Source organism: Trifolium pratense, linkage group LG4 (assembly GCF_020283565.1).
Source record: "Trifolium pratense cultivar HEN17-A07 linkage group LG4, ARS_RC_1.1, whole genome shotgun sequence".
In the NCBI taxonomy this organism is placed as follows: Eukaryota; Viridiplantae; Streptophyta; class Magnoliopsida; order Fabales; family Fabaceae; genus Trifolium; species Trifolium pratense.
The window spans coordinates 14,381,930-14,402,969 of record NC_060062.1 but is presented as its reverse complement, the minus strand read 5'-3'; the positions used below and the strand labels follow the sequence as shown (position 1 = coordinate 14,402,969).

The 21,040-nt window shown below is 30.2% G+C and overlaps 1 long non-coding RNA gene across 6 annotated transcripts; it reads right to left on the bottom strand.

The window, feature by feature from the left end:
• Positions 1-494: 494 nt before the first annotated feature.
• LOC123882335 lies at positions 495-3,871 on the bottom strand. Of its 6 annotated transcripts, none has more exons than XR_006799778.1 (5): positions 3,522-3,871; positions 3,359-3,433; positions 2,167-2,241; positions 1,577-2,080; positions 495-1,227 (listed from the first exon to the last, which is right to left on the bottom strand). It is a non-coding gene; the product is annotated as an uncharacterized LOC123882335 (long non-coding RNA). The 6 variants fall into 6 exon arrangements; XR_006799776.1 differs by having other exon boundaries at positions 3,359-3,410; XR_006799773.1 differs by having other exon boundaries at positions 3,359-3,871.
• Positions 3,872-21,040: the final 17,169 nt, after the last annotated feature.

Here is a 21,040-nt window from a genome sequence, read left to right as displayed (position 1 = left end):
ACAGATTTGTTTTGAATTAGCTATCGTATAGGGCGTAGCATGGATTGGGCGGCAAATCATCTACCAAAAAATTTCCTAGCTAATTTGCAACTAATATACAATAAATCCTAGCTAGTTCCCAATTAATACCTAGTTAAATAATATTCAAAAGTTTGTCTTTCCTAACTAAATCGCTAGAATATTGTCACAACGATTTCGCAATAAATCTCTAGCAACATATTCCTAGCTATTTCGCAACTAAATCCAAGCTTTTTAAATTTATTATATAATTATAAAATGCCTTTATTTTTAAAACTGATTAGGCTAGATTCATAAAGCTTAAATCATTCATCATTCCTATATTGATGCTAATACTGCATAATACAAAAAACTCCAAATTCATAAAGCTAGGAAAACCCTATGTGATTGATTTCTCCACATATAATTGAACTAACTTCTTCATATTTAATCATTAGCAACAAAATAATAAATCTAGTAAAACCCCATTTCATTCAACAAAGTGACGTAAATCAAGGTTATGTCAAACTAAAATAACATAAGTGCAAATTCTGCAACATCCCTATAAATGAAGGTTTCAGCTATTTCAATAAACAAAATTGAAAATTAACAAGATTGTATGATGGGTACCAGACATTGATTGAGCATCTCTGATTCTAACTACATTCAGGTCATGTATCATCATAGTTTACAGATCCTCATCCACAAATCAAACAAAAGCATGCAACATATACAATGAAGAAGCTATTATATGCTACTAATCTAGACAATATAGAGCATAACATACAATATTGCCGAACTGTATAACTCCGAGAATTCTGGTGGAAGATATCCGGATAAGTTATTATTGTCCAAAAGCTAAAGTCAAGTCAACAAGTAGACACCACCTTAACACAAAAACTTGATGAGAATCAAAACTAATAATTCGACTTCTTTGGTCACGATCTTACAAGAGTTTCAATGATGTAATATTGCCAATCTCTTTTGGTATTGCGCTTGTCAGATTGTTCCACATGAAATCCCTTCAAGCAAAAAACAATGAAGATATATTAGCATGGTATAACATTACCATTTATCCTTCTGATAGATATACTTTGGTTCAAAATAGAAAACTAATTCTAGTTTGCTGCACATTGATCCACCCTAATTCTAGTTCCTCATCAGTTTGTCCATGGGATCAATCAAACTCTTTTTGATGTCAACCAGTGCTTAATATATAAACCATTGATCCTACACACAAACAAAAAAATACCTGAGTTAAGCTATACTAGTTAAGTCTTTCCAAACACAATGTCATTGTACAAGTCAAGAAAACCTTAAATACCAATTCTCTCAAATGACAAGATCTCCTCTGTAATCACTCATCCCCTCTATTTTCGATACCAGATATTGTAACTTGAGACGTGATAGAAGATTTACCATATCTAATTCAAAGCAAGTACAAAGTATGTCTCTTTTCGGGAAACTCGAGGAAAATGTATCAAATTTAAAGTGAAACTCTAGTCAGAACAAAAAATCGTTAATAAACAAAAAATGCTAATTCATAATGAAACAGTAATAAGCAAGTAATAACACTTACCAAGTCAACCCAGCAAGTTTTGTGCAAAAATCATTGAATTCTTTAGATGGGCCATCACCATTGAGGAATATGTGGAGTTCCATTTCGACACACCGTGCAGGCATGTAGCAACGTACCTGTTTTCTTGTCTAAGAATTGACAGTAACAGCATCTACACATCATAGTATCTAGCATGTAGAAGTGTTAAACTAAAAAGTTACATCATTAAATACCATAGTGCATACTTAATTACAACTGTGTGAGCAGCTAGATTGACACCCCATGCCAGAGTTGTTGTGCAGACAAGTACCTAAAAGCACCACAATGCATACTTAATGAAACAAGAGGCAAATTCCGAAAGTCTAGATTGAAAACTAGTGAGATAAGCTCTGCCTTCAAAAGTCCATGAGAGAAAAGCCTCTCAGTCAGTCCTCTATCTGAACGTAACATCATAGCATGATGAATACCCATGCCAAATTCAAAAAGTTGAACGAGATCCTTGTTTCTTGATTTAATGACTTCTTTCTGGAATGCATAAAAAGAAAATCTATAACTCGTAAGTATAACAGATATCACAATAAAAATCGGGAAAAAATGTTTATTCTAACAACCTTCATAAAGAAATAATGTGGATTTGTGTCATTATTGAAGAGTTCCAAGTCTTCTTCCATTCGTGCAAGTTCAGCCTGTTGAACATGACATAAAAATAATGATACTGAAAGCAAGGCATGGGGCAGAAACTAGTACAATCTGTTCATATAGACCAAGTGTATAATACAAAATAATGGTTTCAGCAAACCTGCAATATAAGGAGAAAAAATTTCAGATCAAATAACGTGACTATATAAAACTTCTTAAATGACAAACCAGTTTCTAAGCAGTCTTTGCAGTGTCTTTTCGTGAACAAACAAATACCATTGCCTGATGACCTTGCCTAATAGAGCCTAGAGGCCACACTGCCAGTAGTCACATAAGGGTAAACTAAAAGTATGGAAACAAATTAATACTAACATGAAACATAAATAAGAACGCCAACCAAATGTGGAAGAGGCAACACTGCCCCGACTCTTAAAGCATAGTTCAACAAATTTGAGCTTATATATTGGATAAACAATGCCTTATACCATATAACCATATCATCAATGTAATATACTACTCTGTTGTAGCGTAGATTTTGGGGCAAAACTAAAAGTTCATATATTAACTAACTCTAAGTCAAAATCGATCAGAGACAAAGAACGTTAGTGTCACTGTCGGTCTTACATATCCAAATGTAGTACCACATACACAAGCCAATCAAGTTTATTAACCTGTTTTGCAACTCATGCAAACGATAATCACACTAAATCAAGTGAACTTTATTGTCACTGTCAGTCTTACATATCAAAATCAACACCAAATTCATATGATCCTATGTGCATAATGCACAAAATATTCAACGAAACACTGAGCCTGCGTGCCAGGCGACTAAACACATTATAAAAATTATAAAAAAGCAAAATCAAGTTCATAAACGTTCAAATTAACACCATAACAGTGTAATTCTGCAGTGTATAACACACGGTTACTATTAGTGTCATATATCAATCAAGTTCATTAACATTCAAAATCAGCAACAAATTCCTATGATTCTATGCACATAATGACATAATAATACACAAAATATTCAACTAAACACAATATAAAACTTGGAAGAAAAAAAACCTAGAACAGAATCAAGTTCATAAACATTCAATTTAACACCAAAACAGTGTGATTCAATACAAAATGATTAACCTAGAAACAGTTAATAAATACAAATACCTTGACGAAATTTTCCAGAACTTTTTCACCAATTGCAAGTCTTTTCGAATCTCTTCCACATGTTATCACAAAAATCTCAAATCAACAACCGGCAAAACACACACAAAATCAAAATAGATAAATAAATAATTAAATAGTTAAATTAAACAGAAAATTCGTGTACCTTCAGTAATTGACAAAATCGACGAAAAACCTAGCGATGGCGAAAACTGCTGTAGCGGAAGGAATTAGGAGTCTGTTACTGTTAACGGAGAGATGAGAATCGCGACGAAATGGAGTAGTGATAAGCGGTGTCAGGATTGTTCATGGACGAAGGGATTTGGATCGAGTTGTGATTCCGGCGGAGACATTTCCGATCTGCGGCGGTGGAATTCCTCTCTTTGTTCTTGGAGGAAGGGATTTGGATCGAGTAGTAAAAATTGTGTGAAGTGAAGTGAGAGAGATTCTGAAACCGTTAGGTTGGAGAGTTTCTCGAGAGAGTGCTCTTGTTTTTATTTCTTTCTTTTCTTTAATATTTTTTGTTGGAAAAAAAAATGTTTCTGATCAATTAGTAATAGTATAAATAAATAGTAATAACTGTTCAAAAGTTCTATTTGTAGCGAAAAGTGGCTTTTGTAACTTGAAATTAACCACAAATACAATTTGTAGCGAAATTGGCGTAGCTAATCTGATATTTTCTTGTAGTGTTGGAGAAGAAAATTCACTTGGTGTGTCAAACAGATTCTTCGATAAAGAATTTTATTTAGGCTTAAATTTGAGGGCTAAAATTGAAGAATAGTGAAACTTATGGAGTTAAAGTCACACAATTAAATTTTTTTTTTTTGAACAAGTAACACAATTAAAATTTGAAGGATTAAAATTGCACAATTACAAAATTTGAGAGGTTAAAAATGCATTTAAGCCTTTTATTTGTTCAATTTTACTTTCGGATAATCTTATAAACAAAACTTATGGTATGGATTTTTATAATAAATTTTTTTTTTAATTTGTTTGGTTGAAGGGTGTTTTGGGGGCATAGATATAATTGTGGGGGTCTGAAGTAAAATTCTATAGTGGGTGGGGAGAGTTGCACTAGATGTTGGTCAATAGCGTGGGCCTTTGAAAAAGAGAAGAGGACCTTCTATAAACATTGGCATTTGCTTTTCTCATAGAAATTAGAGTTTTACTCTTCACATCCCCGACATACATGCGCGCCCCCTGATATTTCAAATTTACTCCTCTCGCTACTTAGAAAACGTGTGCAAATAGCAAAAATTGGTGAAAAAAAAGTTCATTTTCTAGATAGCAAAACTGAATTTGCACTTTAAAGTACAAACTAAATTTGCACTTTATATAACGAAAGCGAACACTGTTCGCACTCTACATAGCTAGTGACAATATTTTATACTGAAACGCAATGTCTACACCCTCATGAATAGAAAAAATAATGAAAAAAGAGTTTGATTTCTAGATAGAAAACTGCAAAGTTCGTTTTCTAGAATGCGACACCTTTTTTATGATACTTTTCATTCATGGGGGGCGCAGACGTTGAGTTTGAATATAAAATATTGTCACTCGCTACTTAGAGTGCGAAAAGTGCTCGCATCCTAGAAAGCAAGACGGCTAATTTGGTCATTTTTAGGGGGTGATTGAGAAATTTCAGGAGGCGCGAAAAATAAAATTCTAGAAATTATGCTAATATAAAGAAGAATTCAACACGTTTTTAGTGCATGTTTGAAACAATTTTGGTTTTTAGTTTATAAAATGTGTTTTATAAATGTGTTTTAGAAAACTCTTTTCAAAAAGAGAAAAACAAACTCGTTGAAATTGTTTTCCTTTTTTAGTTTTAAAAACTGATAAACAGAAAACAATTTTTTAAAATACTTTTGTAAAATTGAATTACAAATCAAGTTTTTTAGTTATTAAAAACTAAAAAACTATTTTTGAGAAGGGAATCAAACATGTCCTTAGTCTCTACAAAATCATGAGCTTTTAAACTTAATTTCTCAAAAAAATATTCTTTTTTAGTCCGTATTTTATAGGGATTATATTGACGGACTAAAAATATCCATTTTTATAAATAACAATATTATGGAGGAATAAAATTACCATTAAAAGTTATTAAGATCAGACTGATCAACTTGAAAAAATGTAATTTTACAGGAATTAAAAACATATTTAACCTAGAAAGAATTGAAGAAAAAAAATATATAATTTTTTTTTTTTTTTGTGTTTACAGTGAGTTGGGAATCGAACCCATGACCTATTACATACTACCTAAACCCCTCACCACTAGACCAAACCTAGTGATTTAACAATTTGATTTAAATAAAAATAATACAATTTTGTCTTGACAATTGTTAAAAAAAAGGAAGTATTCCTTATTCCTTTGCTTTATTTTTGTGAAAAGAAATATTATTTTTTGAAAGTTAATAACTAATTTCTTTTAGTGATTTAATTGCAAAACTTTTCGCAAAAATATTAACCGTGGAATTATGTGTACCTGACTTGAGCATGCAGTAACGTTAAAACTCTTACTTGATGATACATAGTTCACGTAATTTTTTTTTTTCTTCTTCAAGAAATTACTTGATGATTTCAAAATTTGCAGGAAACAGTTATCAACGTAGATATTACATAGGGCCTAAATTTTTGACACATCTAAAAAAGCTCATAAATTTCAAGTAGTTAATAAGTTATCTCCTTAATTAAAAATCCTCTTAAGAATCACAGTTTAAACTTTGAAAGAAACAATTATTTGATAGACTTTCTATTCCATAATGGTTGAACTTAAAAGGTTAAAGACAATATTTGCTAATCTGTTTTTTCTTCCTTTTTTCTGTGAATCGCCTAGTCTTTTTTTTCCCTCCTAATATTGTATTTTCACATACATTCACAAATCTTTGATGATAATTGTATTTTAACATATAAATAAATTGGGTTTCTCTTGAAAAGAAATATCTTCCTGGTTCCCTGAAAAGTAATATCTTTATTAGATGAAATTAATAATTACACAAATCAATCTTGATTATTGTGTTTTTACATTATATTTTAATTACTTTTAGCTATCTTGATATATTAGTTTTTTTTTGATTAATTTTGGTTATAATATATGCGTTCTTGTTATGATATGATTATTTGATGTGTATTTAACATGATTTTGTAGTTAATTGTGACTGTTGAATTTTTTTTTATTGTATATTATTCTAATTATTCTTTAAATGTGATAGTGTTATGAATAATAAGCCTTTGTGGAAGACTTAGTAGATGTCCATTCTTACCTCTTCCTTGTCCTATAACTCTCATCAGTGAAGTGGACCTTAATTTCCTTTGGTCTTTCACTTCCTTCTTTGTATCCTATAAATAAGACTCTTGTTATGATGTAAATACACACATATGAAGAGAATAATACAAAGTTTTCATCTTCTCTATCTCTACTCTCTAGCTATTTTAGGTTATTTCTAACAGATAGGTATTTTAATATGAATATTTTACCTAATATATTTTAAATTATGAGTAAGTAAAATAAGAGTAAGTGAGTGTGTGTGAAAATGAATGACCATGTGTTAATAAGAACAACAATAAATATATGAGGTTATTACTGGGCCTGGCCGTTTTCAAAAAATAAAATCTCTAAAGTTGATACAATTCTTAATCATATTGATGAGAGTAGTTTGTGCTGAAATTAACCATTGTGAATGAAATCAGTTACCTTGACATACTAAGAAATATTTAAATATGCACAATCACAAATAGTGTTTAGGCGCACATATAATAATATAAAAAATAAAATAAAAAAGAAATGATATGATGTGTCTAGATTATTTTTCAATTAATTTTTTCAATTGATGTGAATGCGCCTAAACATTTTTTATTTGGGTTTGTGTCCAATTTATATTCCAATTTCCAATCAGAAATTGAGGAATACTCCAATTTCCAATTTTCTAAGAGCTGCGATTTTGAATCATATCAAGAGATCTTTTAAATCATGGCCATACAAATGATGAAGAAATGTAACCATTAATTACTTGGCTTGTTAGTACTTGCAATTTTGTTTTAAGAAATACGTACCTGCGAATATACTCTTGTTTTTGTTTTAGTCCTTGTAATTTTTTGTTTGTTTTTAATACATGCAAATATACTATTTATTGTTTTGGTTCTACGTATAATTTGTTTTTTGGGTCACGTAATTGAAAATTTAACTTTAAGGTGAATAAATGAAACGTTTGGGGCTCAAACTCTGATCTTATATATATAATGTGATCATGTTCCTACCAATTAAACAAAATTTACGGAACACATATTTTATTTTAGTCCTGCAAAGCACATTTCATGTTAAAATTAATATTCGTAATATTCATTTTAGTCATTATTTTAAGGGGCTAAAATAAAATATTTTACATATTACGAAGATCAATTTCAATATAAATAAACTTTACAGGGACTAAAACAAAACAAAGATCGAAAGCAAATACATTATATATTTATAAGGACTAAAACCAAAAAAATATTTTTACAAAGACCTATATCAAAACTCTCAATATTTACGTAGACTGTTTGCATATTTAAGCCAATTATTTATTTTCATTTTACTTTGTTTTTCTTTTGTGTATTTAAATAATTTACTCAAGAGTATTTAATTAGATGAGATATGATACAACACTCTTTTTATATTATTTTTTATAAGCAAGGTTAGTTGTTAGTATTACAATGTTATGTTAGTTTTTTTTCTCCTTTGTCAGCACTTGAATGCTGAATCTCCTGCTCCTTAATCCTTAGCTCAACTAGCTTAATTAGTTGAGCTATCCATCTCACTCCAACGCTCTTCTTATTTAACCAACCTTCAAAGTTTGAGTTTGAACATGAATTTGGATATGCGGTTTTAGTATTGAGAAAATCAAACATAACAAAAATAAAACGCAACGTAGATTTTTTTTTTGCTTACATACAACGTAGAAATTCAAATCATGATTATTTACGGTAAATTTGTAGCCAAAGAGTACACAATTATTATTTGAATTTTTTTTTACTAAACACTACCCCGAACATTGGTTAAGAATATTAAAATGGAAATTTTATCTTATAATTTGTACATTCAATATGTTAAAGATGTAAAAAGTTATGTCATCATTAATTTTATTATTTATTTTCCTTTTTAATATGTTTAACTAGTGCCCGGAAACATTATTTTACATCGCGCTTATTTGAAATAAGTGAGTTGTGTAGATGAAGAGGACCCGGTCTTATTAGGATGTTGTTCTTATGACACGTATACGTTATGCACTATGGTAGGGCTTGTTTTTTTGTTTTTGTGCTACAAAAAGTCCATCATATGGTGGGACAACAAGGGACCCTCTTTCATTATTAGTGCGTTATTACGAAATCTAAGATACGTGTCTGCGTTTAAACCGCTCTATGTAATCATAAAGGTAGGAAACGAATTTGTTAACCTGCATGCGTCTCTATTGTCTTATATTCATCCTATTTATAATCTTGTGGTTCTTCTTTAATTATTGGTATGTTAAGCTCACATAGCATTATATTTTTTTATTACATGAAAATATCCATCTGTAATCCATTGCATTAATTCTATGGTTTTGGTTTTGTTTCTCTCTTTTTTTGTGAGGTTGTTGGGCGTTAGGGTTGATTTTTTTACTTATTTATCAAGACAATAACCATGAACAAATAGAATGTTTAATGCAATGGAATCTTGTGATAAGTTAAAAATGTCAGAGTTTGCTCTATTTACTATCATTTAGAGGTTGGAATAGGCCAGATCGAATTACTCGGACATGCGATCTAGCACACGTAAGCTTATATGAGGTTAGACTATTTGTAAAATATAGAGCAAATTTAACTCAATATCTTTTTATAAGTCTATTTAGCTAAAAAGTTGATGAGATCATGAGCTCTCTAAGCATGTAGAAGGAAACTTATAAAAACGATACACTAAAATATTTTGGCAGTTCACGGTTCTTAATCCTATTGGTCAAGAGAATTATTACAATTGAAGACATAAATTGGATGAAACCCAATTCACATGATTTTTGTGTTTTTAATATTGTGGAATTTGGTGGGATATAATTTTATGGAGAAAACTCTCATAAATATATTGTTATATGAAGAATACTCAAGTTTTATGGCTCTATATATAGAGCTACGTAAAAAAAATCATATATTTTAAATAACAAATTAATTCTATAAATTGTAAACAAATCCTTCAAATTCTAAATAGAAATATAAATCATAAACCCTAATATTAAATAAATCTAAACTATATTTAAATCTAAGGTCTTCAAAAAATATTTAGGCATATTATTCTCAACAAATCATTCATGGACTGATTTGTGGTTTAATAATATTAGACTAAATAGAAAACAATTAAGTTGAATTTACTTTATTTTTACATGTAATTGTCATTTTTTGTTATTGGGTGGATTTTTTTAGATGACGTTTAGTTTTTTATGGTGGTTCTACAAGTGCACAGAATTGCTACCAAGTAATATAAAGTGATAAATTATCGTTCTCCATAGGGATTGTGCCAAAATTACTAGTTTCGCTTAGGAATTTAGAAAGTAAATACTTTGCATTCGCTTTGTTGGTTTTGAGAGAGTTTTGCAATTTAAAGGTAAATAACAATTAAAGTAAATAACAATAAAATAGAAGACAATTAAAATAAAGGGGTGTGCGAGTAGACACACGAGGTTGTTAAGTGTTTCAAATCTCTCCCTTACTCTTGCTTGGTAACCGGCGTTATACTTTTCTTTACTATTAGTTATAGTCCGTCGGATTAATTTCTATTAAAATAAATTTAGAGTTACCATCCCTTATTTCTATTGCAATTTGAGTAGAGTTTAGTCACCCGCTTGGTAGGTTTCACCCATGTTTTTATAATATCCTCACCTCTGATGGTTCAACCTAGGAGAGGCGTCCTTACCCTCGGCCAGTTCAATGTTTAACAAGTTGTCACGTATTCTTGGCCTACCTTGTTTGATTAACCCTGAACATGCAAAATTTAGCTAAGTGTGATTCTTGATCCTACCCCCTTCCGCATATACTGAATTTAATGGTTTCATATAGGTCGGTTGATTTGTCTTTATTTTCGAGCTTATTAGTCTGTTGTCACGACATAAACTAATTACCTATGGGTTCATTCTAATTTGATCAAAATTAAGAACGAAGAATTAAAACAAGACAAATATGTGGAAATAACTGAATAATAATCGAGCATAAACTTTTTCGAACCGTAATTACATGTTTCAAGCGAAATAAGGGAGTTTATCTACTCGACCTAACCTAGGAAAAATAAATTACAAAGACAATAAAAGAAATGAACCTTATTGCCTCAGAGTTCCTTGACCCTCCTTGCCTCCTCCTTAGAGTTCTCCTAACTCTCTCTTGAGTATCACTATTGTTGAGTGATTTCTGAATATCTGGAATGAATAATTGTGAAGGAGGAGGGCTAAGAAAAACTCCTTGCCTCCTCTTATAGTTTTTCCACTGGATTTGAGCTTTTTCCTGCGCTCCATCGTATCCATAGTGGCCACGATACTGTTCAGAATCGTCTCATCATGGCCACGATGGATCATATCGTGGTACGATGAAATATTTATAGATATTCTTCAATTTATAACTGTCTATCATCGTGCCGCGTTGGATCTCATCGTGGGTATGATGGTGCGCGCGTTTTGTTACGTTTTTGCCCTTTTTTGATGTTTTTTCCACGTTTCTTGCTTCTTGGCCAAGTAACTTCAATTTTCTAGGTTTTTGCTTACTTTTGTTCTTCAATTGTTACTAAAACTACCCTAAAATGATACTAAAAACATCATATAATTGACTGTCATCAGTTTTCTCCTAGCCTCTCAAGATGCTTCATATAGTGGTATTTCACTAAGTCATTATAGTGGCTAGTGATAATTTATAAACATGGCTAGTGCATATTTTCGAATGCAAATGATAAACATATGATAGTGGAAAATAAATTCTACTATGTAAGGGTTATATATAGTAGAGCTGTCAAAATGGGCCGCCAAACCAATTTTGGACCGACCTGAGTGGGCTTCTAGCTACATCGGACCGGGCTAAAAAGTCCGAATGAAAAATGCGCCCGAAAAGATATGGCTCGTGCCCGGCTCTATACAGGCTTCAGGATTTCGGGGTAGCCCGTAGTTTTTTTATTATTTTTTTAATAAAAAAAAAGTTAAAAATGGCAAAAAATTGTTTAAGTAAAAAAATTAAAATATATTAAATGGAAAAATTTGAATATAGTCAAATTCAAAAATTATATTGAAAAATTAAATATAGTCAAATTCAAAAACTTATATGGTTTACTATTTGTTTTTTATATGGCACAAATTTAAATAATATACTTATATAGTGTATTATTTAATAATTCTTAGGTAATTGTTTTTTCTATATAAACCTCTAGTTTTATTTTAACAATAACAAATCTCATTCTTGCTTTATCTTTAAAAAAAAAATCTCATTCTTGCTTTTGATATTTAACTTATCTGAAATGGCTAAATTTTCCTTCATGCTAATTATCGTCATTGCCTTCATTTTTTCAGGTACACTAATTTTTATATCAAATTTTATAGCACCTATATGTGTGATAATATTCTTCATTAAATTTGGGTGAACACACATGATCACCTTAACCATAAAGATAAAAATAATAAAAAATAGTCATGTAAATTGAGTTTAATTTTTTGAAATGATTAGATTATTTTTCATTGAATCGTATACAAACTTTCAATTCACATATTTTTATGATAATAATATTCATGATTTTTTTTATTCAAGCATTCAAAATAGTTTTTGAGCAAAGAATATTCTTAATTTTCGACATTATCTAAGATCCAAATTTCTAATAACCAGACACTTTTCACAAAAATATTGTAGTATGTTTTAAAAAGAATATCTTTATTTTAGAGTTCCATATGTGTGTCATTTGTCTCTCAACCATATTGATATTATTGCAATTTTTCTCTAATATCAAACAAATAGTTGAATGATATCAATTGTTTTTTCTTCTGATTATGTTTATTCTTTCACATTTAGTTTTTTGAAAATAATTAACTTTTTTATTTTTTATTTTTTATTTTTTTTTATAGTTATAGCAATGACAAGTGGTGCAGGCATGCCAAAACAATGTTTCGTATCCCAAGAAGGTGAATGCAACCTTAGAGCGTGTGGAGAATGGTGCTATAAAGCTTATAATGGTAATGGATTTTGTAAAGTCGTCGGTGGAGACTACCTTCATCCAATATATAAATGTTTTTGTAGATATAATTGTTCTAACTAGAACAAAAATATCACGATTTGCTTTATTTTAAATGGAAAAATATATGAAAATAAAATTGATAAATAAGAGATAATTACTCTTATTTCAATTGAAATAAATTTGAGTCAATTTTTTTTTTTTTGTAATTTTTATTACTACGTATTGTATAAGAATATATAATTTCATTAAGAATGTAGGAGCATGATAATGTGGTAAAATAAATAAATAGTAATCTGACACTATATTCATTGAAAAAAAAGGGAAAATGGTACTCCCTCTGTCCCAATTTTATTGACACAGCTGACTGTTTCACACATGTCAATACATAACTTTGACGATTAATATTTTTAATTGTATAATAGTAAAAATTATAAAAATTTGATATTTTGATAATACTTATCGAGACGAATCAAACAACATCTTATATGTGATATATATGTTAAACATGAGACGGAGGGAGTAATAAATAACAATTCAATAAAATGAGAGGGTGTGGTATATATGTTGAACACGAGGGTAAATTGTAACACTACTTATGCCAAAAACATTAAAATAAATATGCAAAAAATGTATATGCCAAAAATTGTAACACTACTATATTATGAGATTATGGTAGTCGATGAGAGTCTTTGAGCGAACCTTGATTGATATTTTTAAAGTTCCTTTGATACTCAATATTCTCTTAACTTATTAAATAAATAATATAAAATTCCACTGGTAATTAGCTAAAATGATAATTAGAATAATGTTGATTTGCTAAAAATGAGGGACAGGAAAAGACAAAAATAATTGTCCAGCATTTGATGTCAAAAAACACACAAGGACAACACAAAATAAATATTGATGGACAGGACAAGTGAGCAATTTTTTGTAACCCACTAAAGTGTAAGCGTGTTTTAAACAAATGTAGTCTCATATTCTCATGACTTACTTTATTTGCAAAATCCATTATGCTATATATCTAACATTGACTTGTCGGTAGAATTAAAATTATCAAATGGATAAGAAATTTGACCTTAACCACAACCTGTCGGTAGAATTAAAGTTATCTAGCAAAGTGCGACACCAACACTATAAAGTTCTTATCTCAAGAACATTGGAAAAATTCTCAAAATAGAAAACTCTCAAATTTAATTAATCTTCAAGTTATATACTCTCTCCATAACACTTTATAAGCAAAAATGCAGTTTTTAGGTTCATTGTATATTTAATGTATCTGGTCTAAAATATGGACCAAATACATTAAATATGCAATGAACCTAGAAAGTACATAGTATTACTGGGAGTATTATTTGAGCAATACATTATAACCAATTTATTTCTCCTCACTTCCATGCATTTATCAAATGCATTAGAAATATGCAAGCACGATTATAAATTCTCACTAGCCTTTATATAATGACTTAGAGCACTACTATGAAGCATCTAGTAGAGAGATTAGGAGAAAACTAAAGGTCGTCTAAAAATACACGAAATAACAAAAACGAAAATTACAATAAAAATAAAGAAAGCTGGACTTAATTGTTTTCTATTTAGTCAAATATTATTAGACCATAAATCCCCTCATGAATACTTCTTATAATGTGAATTGGGTTCCATCCATTTTATGGCTTCAAGTTGAATAATTCTCTAGACCAATAGGATTAAGAATTAACCATAAGTATTTTACTGCATTTTTTTTATAAGTTTCTTTTCACATGCTTACATTGCTTAGGGAACTTATGATCTCATCATTTTCTCCCTCTTCAAGAAGATTTATCCTCAAATACAAACCTGCATATATAACTAATGGATTAGTAAAACAAATTTTTTCTTTTGTTTTTTTCTTCAATCTTCTCAAAATTATTCCCACGAATTGCATTGTATTTCATTTATCTCAAATGATTATTAAATGCATTTTAATTAAATTATGCACTGTACAAGTTAATATGTTCATGTGCATTATTTATTCTTGTTTGATGCATTTTCATCTTATTATAGGTTTTAGATGATCATACTTGGTTCATATATATAATGTTTTTGCGTCATTTCTGGATAAACTTCATTCATGTTTTAAGTAGTTTTTCGTTTTTGTTTCCCATGTAATTTGGTTGATGTGATTATTTTGGCACTTTAGGTACTTTATTATCATATAAATCACTATAAAATAAGGACTGGAACAATTATAAAAAGAAAACAATAAAAAATTCAAATGGAGCAATAAACAAAGAATATAGTAGGATACAAGAATCCATTTATTAATATTATACTATTGGAATAAACATTTATTAATATAGTAGGATACAAGAATTCATTTATTAATATTGTGTCAAAAGTTCCCCCGAGGCCACAACCAAAGTGCAACTTTCCTTAACCTAGTGGCAATGCAATAAACATTTGAACAAAGACTCGAATACTTGTCATTCATGGTTTGATTTTCTTCAAGCATGCCATAATTTGAAGCATTACACGGAGAAGAAATAAAAGCAAAGATGGGGGCGGCGATATAGTATTTGGTGTTAAATATGCTTGAATCTCAATCTCAAAAGTTAGTTCAAAGGGTGAAGTGCCCTCACATATTTATTCATTTCACATCTCGGGAACCTAAGTAATGTGAGACTTCAAACAACACAACAACACCTATCCTCACGCCTAGCGTGGTCCTTGGTCAAATGCCCACATTGCAGTTCTTAACCTACCATGTTAAATATGTTTGGATCTCATCCCCAAAACCTAGCTCATAGGGTGAGGTTGCCCTCACATATTTATACACTTCACATCCCGAGAACCTAAGCAATATGGAACTTCAAACAAACTCCGACAACACAACTTCACATTCAACATTTGGTTAACATTTTTGAAGAATTAATTTGTGAGATTTCTAACGTTGATTAACACATATACGATGAAGAAATATATGCACGCACACAGACAAATTGGTTAGGTTTTGGTAATTTTTTTTATTAAAAATGTGGTAAAAGTTGAAAACTATTTGCTTTTGACAATATGATTTATTTAAACAAAGAATATAAATAGAAAAAACAACTTTATTTAATACTACTCAACTTAAAAATAAACACAAACATATTAATATAATTTAAGACTTTGTTTATACATTTATAATTTAAGAGAGGTAAAATGTAATTAGTTATAAGCGGAGCGGGTTACAGGTGAGTATCAATGTCGCCATTATCCCCCCCACCCCCATATTTTAAAATCGGAAAAAATCTAAACCTGAACCCAAACCCAATCAATTTGATTTTTCTCCATCAAAATTGGGACGGAACGGACGAATACCCATAAATGAGTTATATTGTCATGCCAAGCTACACCCTTTTATAGTTGGACAACCCACCCAATTCTTCTTTCATAAAAAAAATTAAGATAGAGGTATGATTGTAATTAATTAAGTTGTTTCATAAAAAAAAAAAGAATATGTCACTTCATCGTGTTTTTTGTAAAAAAAAGATAATATTGAAACCCACTCTTTTTTTTTGGACTAATTGAAAGTTGAAACCAACTTTTATTCACACCTTTGGCACAATAACCTCTATTCATTCTTCCTCCAGGGACACGCAACAATGGCTATGTTAGCATTCAAACCAAAAAATCTGGTTTACAAATAATCATTTTGTTAATGGGGAAAATTAATTTTCTCAAAAGGAAAGGAAAGTGAGAACCAGCGGGGGGTTAAACGGTTGAAGAAGGAAATAGTTTTTTGGGTGTAATCCAAGTGATTTTATGAGCGTTCCGTTTACTCGAGAGAGTACCTAGATACAAATCAGTATCCCATTCTTAGATACAATTGAGGTCTTTAGAGTGAGGAAGAGAAGTAGCATAATCGATACCTCGGCGGCCAACTGTTACTCTAAGGTTTCTTAGCTATTTTCAACTCCAATATTCTCAACTACGTGATTTTCTACCAAAACAAACCAACATCTCTCAAAATCAATCATTTCTGTTTTTAACATGATAAATTTTAGAACCCTCATTTTTAATAGCGCGAGTTCCTGTGAATTTAATAACCTTTTTATTACGACGACATGCTCGTGCACCTGCGAGCGTGTTAGTAGGATATTTCGATCCCGGCTTTTCCGGTTGCAAATCGGATAGGAAAAGCACTAGTGGGACTTGTCATTTATTTGGAAACTGTTTGGTATCTTGGCATAGCAGGAAGCAAGAAGAAATAAATAATTTTTAATCGGACTTTATTTATCTTGTAGCAGAACTCTGAATTATATATAGTAAAAAAGTATATATATAGATATTTTTTTTCACTTTATGATTTACTTTTTTTAAAGGATTCAAATTCTTTTATTTGACAGAAATATGTTGGATGAAATTAACAATTCTACAAATAGTGAACGGGAGCCAAAAAAGAGAGTGATGATGAGATGAGAAAAATATGGAAAGTGGGGTATCTGATAGAAGACTTGAGAAAGCAAATAGGAAGACAATGTATGGACAACTCCAATTCTTTGGTCTTCGTTTCTTTTCCTCATCTATTTATCATTTTTTTTTCTTCAAAATTCACTGCCTTTTTTTTCGACGGAAAAATTCATTGCCTTTTTTAGTCTCTATGTTCTTTATCCCTTTTCTTTATCATATAGTTTGGGAACAAGAGCGCCATGATAGGAAAATAATATTTGGACACTCATATTATATTCATTTTATACACTTTGAGAGAATGTAATAAAAAAACAATACAATTTGAGAGAAAATAATATAGAGGTTGATGCGACCAATAAGTAATATAATTGGTCTTTGTAATATGTAAAATATATAATTTTAATCCTTCAAATTAAGGTGATCATCTGTGTACATCGTCAAATAAAAAAATTAATGGTTGTGAATAGTACACTATAGGTCATGAGTTCGATTTTCAGCTCATTATAAACAAAGAAAAATATTAATGGTCCACCTACTACTGTCTATTCGAAGCGCCTTCCACTCAGCATTAACTACGGCCTAAGAGATCAAATTAGACAACTTATGCATGCATAAAACAAAAATAAACGGGAAAATGGATCGGGCTCTCCTTGCTTAATGCATTTTTTATTAACGGCTAAATTTTATTAATAACGCAACGGAGCACAAGACGAGCACAATGCCTAAAACAAACATATACGATCACATCACAAGATAGAAAATAAATTAAAACAACACCTAAAGCCACCGACACCCATGACAGGCTTTACACCAAATACCATGAACCCCACTCATCCAAATCAAGCTTCATCACCACAATAACAATCAATTCTGCTCTGACACTAAACCATGTTGCATCAACAACAACCAAAACGTCAATCCTTAAGCCAAACAAAAATCACTGCACCATACGCCAACACAGAAAGCACAAACAAGCAATCGGCACAGAAAAGACCGCTGAGCACCACAAGCCAAACTCGATCTGATATCAAATCCAAAAACCACAAACCTCAAAACCATTTCACTTCACATTTGTTTTCACATTAGTCACTTTTTATATTTATTAAATAATCCCTCCGATCCTTGTTATAAGAAACACTTTGAAAAAATTACACAGACCAATAAAACATATTTTGCATAGTTATTTTCATTTAATACTTCTATAAATTTAAATTTGTTTCATGTATACCCTTATTTAATTGCTCTTAATTCAACCATCTTATTTATTTTTAATATTCTCTCTCATAATAAATAAAGGGTATAAGTGAAATTAAACATTTAAAACATTTCACTTGAGATTTGGTCAAAGTTTCTTATAAAAAGGACCAAATTTTTTTCTCAAAGTGTTCCTTATAAAAAGGATCGGAGGGAGTAACTGATATATCTGATCTTTATTAAAAACAAAATATATTAACCAATAGTGAATTAGTCCATGTGGTAAGGGTCTTGGTCCCTTTAAGCATGTGGTCAGATGTTCGATTTCTAGCTCATGCGTATGGAGAAAATTTAGTTAGAAGGGGAAGAACTCACATTGTGTGCCCCACAGGTTCCTCGATGGATATTGTAATCGTTAACAGCGATGGAAATTTCGTACTAATATCATGGGAAAAATATATATATATATATATATATATATATATATATATATATATCAGTTATTTCATGAATTAAAAAATAAATATTATCTATATTTAAAATGAGAGAGGGAGTACCAACATAGTGTGGCACAATTGGTAGATATTTGGGCCCCTTAGCCATTTGGTTCTGGTCTCGATCTCCGGCCAGTGCATATGAAAAAATATTTTTTTGAAGAGATCAGTCATTTAAATGGATCTCAATTACCTCGAGGAAATTAATCTATGCGCAGTTGCATGCGGATAATACTTTGGTTTAAAAAACATGAAAGAGAGGGTATAAATTATCTATTAGTACTCCCTCCGTCCCAATTTGATTGACACAGTTGATTGTTGTGCACTATTCACACATATTGCTTTGACCTTATTTTTCTAGCTACTAATAAACAAAAATAAATATTAGCATATAAGATGTTGTTTGATTCGTCTCGATGAGTATTGTCAAAATATCAAATTTTTATAATTTTTACTATTATACAATCAAAAATATTAATGGTCAAAGTTATGCATTGACATACGTAAAACTGTCAACTGTGTCAATCAAATTGAGACGGGGGAGTATAAACTAATAACTAGCTGTGATATTACATTAATGATGCAGGCATACAGATAGCGAGTTTTAGACTATTCAATTTTGATCGAAGCTCCATAAGTTATTACATAATTCTTTACTACCGTAAATTATAGTAAGAAACTATACTTTAAGATATGAACTATTTGATTTTGATCGGACAGTTCTATCTGCTGACTGCACGAAAACATGCACCGCCGATTGCAATTTTTTTTTTACACACGTTTCTTGAACTCGAATAGGTTGATGACAGTTGTGATTTCACTTTACTACTATTCACCATGAGTAACATCGCTTTTAATAACAAAAAATACTATATATCTACTAATCAGCAAGCTAATTAGGATAAGGAATATCTATTAAGTCATTATTAAAAAGTGGATTGAGGATAATGATAGAAACAAGTGATTTGAAGCTCTGCTTTTGCATAATAATTTAATCTTGAAACTTCCGATTTTGGATGCCCATGATGGGCACAAGCTACCTTTTTTGTCATATCCCCTGTGGATGAAGTAATTTTATTTACCGATTATTTTCAATGATGTTAATTAAGCTTTAACGTCATTAAATAATTGTTAAGCGGCCTTGGTTTGCAACTTAAGTTCGGTGGCAAGAGTTCAGCTACATATTGGCTTATTTGATAAAAAATAGCGGATAGTCGATAAATTAATTTATAATGGATGTCCTTATAACAAATTATTTGTAAATTTGTAACCAAAAAAAAAAATTATTTGTAAATTAGTTTTTAGTTTATAACGAATAAGCGAACTGATTGAATTTGTAGTGTTTGGTAAAATTAATGGTTAAGTTAACTTATAAATATGAAATGACATAAAACAAATATGATTAATTAATATTTAATTTTTTTAAGTAAGATGGCAGAGGTAAAACTGAAAGAAAAAATGATAGGCTATAAGTTATAAGCTTACTTGAAATGTGTTTGAAAAATAAGCTATAAGCTCTTTTTAAAAAACGTTTACCAAATAAAGTCTTTTGCTATCATATGAACTTATAAGCTCAAAATATGACATTACCAAACAGAAAAAAAATCTTAAAATGCACACCCTAAGCTTTCCAACGAGTGGTCGTTTACTCAAATCAGACATTGTTTAGTATTTCAAATAAATTGTGAAAGTTGAGGGTCTGATGCTGAATTTATGCAGGAAATCTGGAAAAAAAATTGGAACACAAAATTTCAGTTTTTACTAACCGAATTTGTTGAGCATGAAAAAAAAATTCGGTTCGTACAAACTGAAGTACCCAAAAAAGAAAACGGAAATTCATGGAGTAGAAAAGAAAGGCGGGAGTCGGGAGAGAAAACTTTTTTTTTCCTCGCGGGTCTATTGGTATGGGCCGAAGCAATTTATGGCCCATTATAAAATTGTTACCAAAAAATTGGCTAAATTTGATTTGTTATCTATCTATCTGTAGTAAAAAAAAATTTGTTTTCTGACGCACTTTAAAATTTGATACCTATAGCTAAAAATTAAAAAAAATAAAATTGATACCTATATTATTTTGTCTTTAAGCATGTGATTCATTTTTGTAGTTTAAGAATTTTACTCAGAGGTTATTATCTTTTTACGGATTTGAGATTTATTATTTTATTCTTTAATCTCGGGTATAAGAGGAAATAGTTCCTATAATCTATAGTTTGATCGTAATCGTAAAAATAGTAAAACCTAACAACATTTGGCAAACTTATTTTTTAATAGGCAAAATATTATTGATATATCAGTGAAAATCTATGCACAAGATGTGCAACAGAAATAATATTATCTTTGTTAGGGAACTGTTTCTGTCGATTC